This window comes from Electrona antarctica (genome assembly GCF_951216825.1).
Source record: "Electrona antarctica genome assembly, chromosome: 16".
In the NCBI taxonomy this organism is placed as follows: domain Eukaryota; kingdom Metazoa; phylum Chordata; class Actinopteri; order Myctophiformes; family Myctophidae; genus Electrona; species Electrona antarctica.
This window is the reverse complement of record NC_136797.1, coordinates 25,801,374-25,807,405: the sequence shown is the minus strand read 5'-3', so window position 1 is coordinate 25,807,405 and position 6,032 is coordinate 25,801,374.

Here is a 6,032-nt window from a genome sequence, read left to right as displayed (position 1 = left end):
GTCCGTCTGATAGCCGGTTGTTCAGAACCAGCACAAAAGCTTCTGCCCATGCTCTGGACAGGACCCAAATTAGGTTTTTTTAGGGTTTCTTTGGCCTGTTCTTACATCACAATGATGTTCTGACATCACAATGCTGCGTGACCTCGCCCTTAATGTAAAAAATACTCTATATGCCAGCTTTTAAAACGGTGTGCAGACTTCCTCCTTCTTTCCCAGTTCATTTATTTAGTTCGAGCACCTGTTGTCGAATTCCCTGAGATGTGCGTGCACCTCCTGACCACTTTAATTTACTCATGTCGTCACAGAACTCCATACTGTATGTCCAGAAAAGGATTACAGACACACATACTGGTAATTCTGCATTAAAAAAAATCATTGCATAACTGGGTGTGCCAGCTCAGCGGTCCAGGCAACTTGGCTGGTAATCCAGTCTGGCAGTGTGCCGCGGGTTCGACTCCCGATCCCCGAAGGCCTTTACTGCATGTCACCCCCCCATCTCTCTCCCCATTTCCTGTCAGCCTACTGTCTGTCACTCCATAAAAAATATAAAATAAAGTCGAAAGCCACAAAAAAAAACATCACGAGTAGGCCGGTGCCCAACAGGCACTGTTCTAGTTCATAGAAATGCAGATCATTTTTCAGCAGAAAGATGGATGACGTCAACAGAAAGGTATAGAATTAGAATACTGAATGAAATGATAGAAGCTACTGTACATATTTTAATTGGTCTCTTCCTCTTCTATTGTCGTGGATGAAGGATTTATTTACATGGGAAAATCCAGAGTCTCATGGGTCTCAGAGTTAAATGAACGTTCGGGATTTGATCTGTGTACTCATGCATACTTGCAAGGTTGCTTTGTTTTTAAGTAAATCTACAGGGGGAGATATTGTCAGATTAAAAGAGCACTTGTTTTTCTTCTGAAACCTCCGTCAAATTGAAAACAGTTGAACACAACCCCACGGAAACACGCACGCACGCACGCACGCACGCACGCATGCACGCACGCACACACACACACACACACACACACACACACACACACACGTTTCCTGTCAAAGTGAAAACCTGGAATGCTGCCCCATTATTGTCACCAGACAGGATCAGGGGGCTTCAAGAGGGGGGCTTCGAGTAGCTGACTCAGAGTTCTTACTGGAAACTTGTGAGTCACTCTTCTTCCTCACACTATCTCCTGCAGACCCCCCCCCCCCCCCCCCCCCCCCTTCATCCCCTCACCCGACGTCCCTCTGTCCCACATACCCCTCTCCACCTGAACATACAGTTTCAATAATAACTCTATGACAAGTTTCATACAATAGGAGACATTGTCTCTGACAGGAGAACATCTCTAAAAAGTAAAAACACTACATGCCTGTGCAGCTCTCTCTTCTCTTCTCTTCTCTTCTCTTCTCTTCTCTTCTCTTCTCTTCTCTTCTCTTCTCTTCTCTTCTCTTCTCTTCTCTTCTCTTCTCTTCTCTTATTATTCCAACACCTGTGCAATATCAGAGGTTAGATTCAGTAAATGATCATATTTCCTATTCCTCATTCTTTTTTTAACTGTGCACCTAAATTACGTCCTAAAATACTTTCTACTTCAGTAGGAAGTAGACGATTGTTCTCCATTCTGATACTACTATACTGTGTATACAGTATTTAATTAATTTTATAGTGGATTATTAGGTTATTCGTAAAGGCATAGTATGTGACTTTGTCATGTTTTTACATAACAAAAGAATAAATAAAATAAAAACATCATTTCCCTCTAGCAGCTATCAGCCACTAGAGTAGTGTGGTGGTGTCTACCTGCAGCAACACACTGTCCTCTTGCTGTGTTATAATATAACACAGCAAGAGGAAAACGGGGTTTCCAAAAGAAACAACGAAATCACCAAAGTACAGAGAGGGAGGTGCATTTCTGCAACACTAGACTCCAGTGGTTGATAACTGGTGGTATGGGAAATGATGGTAAAGATGTATTGTTTTGGAAGCACAGGGCAAAGTTACATACAGTACAGTGCACCGAGTGCTTCTATATGTTTTCATGCACAGTGCACACAGTACCGCAACCAGTATAGTACCACACAGTTGGGGGAAAACCCTGTCACAAAGGCCAACCCCATTAGACCCTCGTCTCCCTCCCCTCCCTCTCCCTCGCCCGCCTTCCCGGACCCCAGTGATGTCACGCAGCTGTCTGATTAGAATCCCACCCAGACGACAACGCACAGGCCACAGGATGACTGACATCATCATTTGTTTTCTCCATATCACCATTTCCCTGAAATCTGCATACGATGATACAATAATTTGACTAATTGAATCAGGACTGTGAAGGTTACACTTACACACACACACACACACACACATGTGCGCGTGCACGCACACACACACACACACACGCGCGCAAACGCACACACACACACACACACACACACGCACACACAAACGCACGCGCGCACACACACACACACACACACACACACACACACACACACACACACACGTATGTGCATGATGCACTTTACATAACATATCTTTAATGTAACTTGGTGTTCATCCACGCCACACAAGTAAGTCATGCGAGGATACACAGAGGAATCCTCCTCAGCTAGTGATAATAATATAACTCAGAGAGACATTTTTGCACTCTCTGCGGTGAATAAACTGTTTTAGACGATTGATTTTGACTGTGGTGGGACGTGTGTTCCGGTTGCTATGGTGTAGGAGCTGAAGACCTCCTCGGACCTGCAACACTCAGGGTTCAGCTCTCTCCTCGCCTCGACAGCGATGTGTCAGACTGAGAGAGGCGTTCAGAAAGTCAATGCCGCCCACAACTGCAGCGTGCTGCATTGTCAATCAGCCCCCATGTTTATGTAAGTAGATATGTTTATATAACTCTGGGAGGGATGGACTGAATGGTGTATGAGTGCTAGGTTGACGAGCCTGAGCATATAGCCTCCTTGGGAGGAGAGTAGGCTACAATCTGAGCCCACCTTGCTAAAATTATCACACAGTACATGCCTGGTGGTGTTGGATACAGGAAACGTGGGCACCCATAGGAAGAGTGGGCACCCATAGGAAGAGTGGGCAGTGGCACCTCGATGTTAAATTTAACACAAATAAAAGAAAGCATGTGAGAACTGAGAAGAAGAAAAAACATTGAGAAATAATAAAATAGGAAATGCACCGTACATCATTATCGGACTTAAATTGACCCGTTCAACTTAAGTTGTTCATGACCATGATGACTGGCTATAAGCACAGGTTTCTTAAGAATTTGTAGCAATTGTAGAGATATGAGGCCTTTATACATTCTTTAATGTGTTTTATTTTTTTGGCAGATTCATACAAATTTATGCATATGCATTTGTGTCAATCAATCAATCAATCAATCAATCAATCAATCAATCAATCAATCAATCAATCAATCAATCAGTCAATCAATACTGTGGTCTGTGACCTCTGTACAATATTGGTTTATATCTATTTAATCTGTCAAATAATCCTTAAATTAAAAGTAGAATATTGTTTGTTTTAAATGGGAATATCCGGACCGTATCAGTGGAATTAAACACATAATAATCAAAATATGGATAAGATAAGGGAAAGTTAGTTGGCAAACAGCATCTTTTTTATTTTATTTTTTTTATCCCACGGTTTTTGCAACCCATTTTTTTCACATAGTGTCAATTATCTTATGTAATCCTGGGCGCTACACTTCCTCTGCCAACCTGAGGGGGCAGCGGACTGACTTCATGCTTCCTTCTATGCATGAGTAGTCCAAGCTGCTTCTATTCACCTGACAGGGGAGAGTTTCCCCGGCCAGACGTAGCGTGTGGAAGGAAGACGTTATTCTGACCAGTTCCTTTCCCCTCCATCAGGCGCCCCGGCTGGCCAGGGGGAGGCAGTTTAGAGACCAGGATTACTGCATGTTTTTTGTGAGGGTACCTACCCTAGGCCCCTATGGGGACACGGGGAGAACATGCAAACTCCACAAAGAAAGGCCCCTTTTGCCAACCCTGCCTCGGGTATGGGCACTGATGACGCGGAGGAGAGAACACGCAAACATGGCAAACAGCATCTTTATCAAGGAGATTTAGTCCCAGACCATATAGTCCCATAGTTTAGCCCACTGTTTCCCATACAGTGCGTCAGGACTCAGGACCCATTTGTGGGTCACGGACCAATTTTTATGGGTCATGTCCATGGGCGTAGCTTGAACTTGACCCCAGGAGGGGCGAATTGCCGGAGGTGAATCCCGTGCGCGCACATTTTTTTTTTTACCTTTTATTAATTATTTTGCCGTTTTTATACAATGCCCTAACGCCTAACCCCTACAAATTTATTATTTAGGACAGCAGTGCACGCACACACACACACACACACACACACACACACACACACACACACACACACACACACACACACACACACACCCCTGCCCCCCGTTAACTCCGCCCATGGTCATGTCTTGCGTGAAAATACATATATTACAAAATATATTTCAAAACATTTCCTTTTTAAATAAAACAAAACCGTAACGCTACCTTTTACAAAGTAAACAAATCTAAGAAAAGCCATGAATAAATTATTAATATTAAGAAGTAGTGAAAATAGCTGATGTGCACTGAGTCCCAGGCAAACGTCTAAAACAGGGTTCCCCAATCGGCGGCCCGCGGGCCATTTGCGGCCTGCGGAGCGCCCCCTTGTGGCCCCTGGAAGAATTTCAAAAAAAATAAAATAAAGGTTTTTGTTTTGTTTTGGGGAGGTGTCAGAGATATAAATGGCATGAAATGGGGGTCAGTAGCCTATGCATGTCAAACTGGGCACCCCCTCAAGGACCACTGGTGGTCCCCGGACCACTGGTTGAGAACAATTTTTTATTAATTAATGAAACAATAAAAAACCCAATTTTTCGCTCGTGCGGACTCGGCCCCCAGCCTGGTTCCCTAGTCAAAATATGGCCCTTGAGGAAAATTAATTGCGGAACCCTGGTCTAAAATCTGTTTTGGCCTTTTGGTTCTCGGCCTGAAAAGTTTGGGAACAACTGCATGTGCATTCAGTTTTAATACAGTAAAACTTAAAAGAATCCACTTCAGAGAACCTCCTGCTTTTTGGTACTGGATTTGATTTCAACGTCGGGTCCGGGGACCACCACACAGCCAGGGGTCCAAATACACGTGTATTTGGACCCACTAGACAGCACTAGAATTGCATTTTATGTAGTCATAGCACTTTATAGTATAGTATAGTATAGTATAGTATAGTATAGTATAGTATAGTATAGTATAGTATAGTATAGTATAGTATAGTTTATATGTATAGTTTAATTATATAGACACTGTTACGTTCTTAGCTTACGCATGTTTCATAATTACTTATTATGTATGTGATGTATTGCCATTCTTTTTGTTCTTGCTTATTGTAAATCGCTCTGGATTAAGAGCGTCTGCTAAATTATGCCTAAATTGTAAATTGTAAAGGTCTGTAAGTTTGAGAGTGTACACATGGAACCATGTGGACCCATAAAGGATACATTTTGGTTCCATTTGTAGCCTACGCTCTCAGAGTTAAATAAACAGTGAGAATTTTACATTGTACATAGAATGAATGGGGTCCCAGAGAGATGCATCACATCATAATCAAAGTGGGGGGTCCAAATAAAATAAACAATAAACGGGGTTGAGAATCACTGCTTCATGTGAAAAACAAGTTTTATAGCAGGGCAGCCATACTGTAATTTGTAGGTCACGCGGTGTAAGTTACACACCCTCCTCATGAACAGAATAGAAAAGAGAAGAAACCCTACACGTTCACCTCCCCAAAGAAAAACATTGTTGGGGGAAAAAAGAAAGAAAGAAAGGAAGAAAGGGAAAAAAAACGTACTCGATGGAAGGGCGAACGAGCCAATCGGAGCAGTGAAAGATTTCGATTTTCCACCACGTCTCCCGTGATTGGTCAATGGAAGCCAAGGCGGACACGCCCCCCAGCAGCGGATTGGTTGCTTTTCCCGGCTCTCTGGAAGTCATTAGTTCAA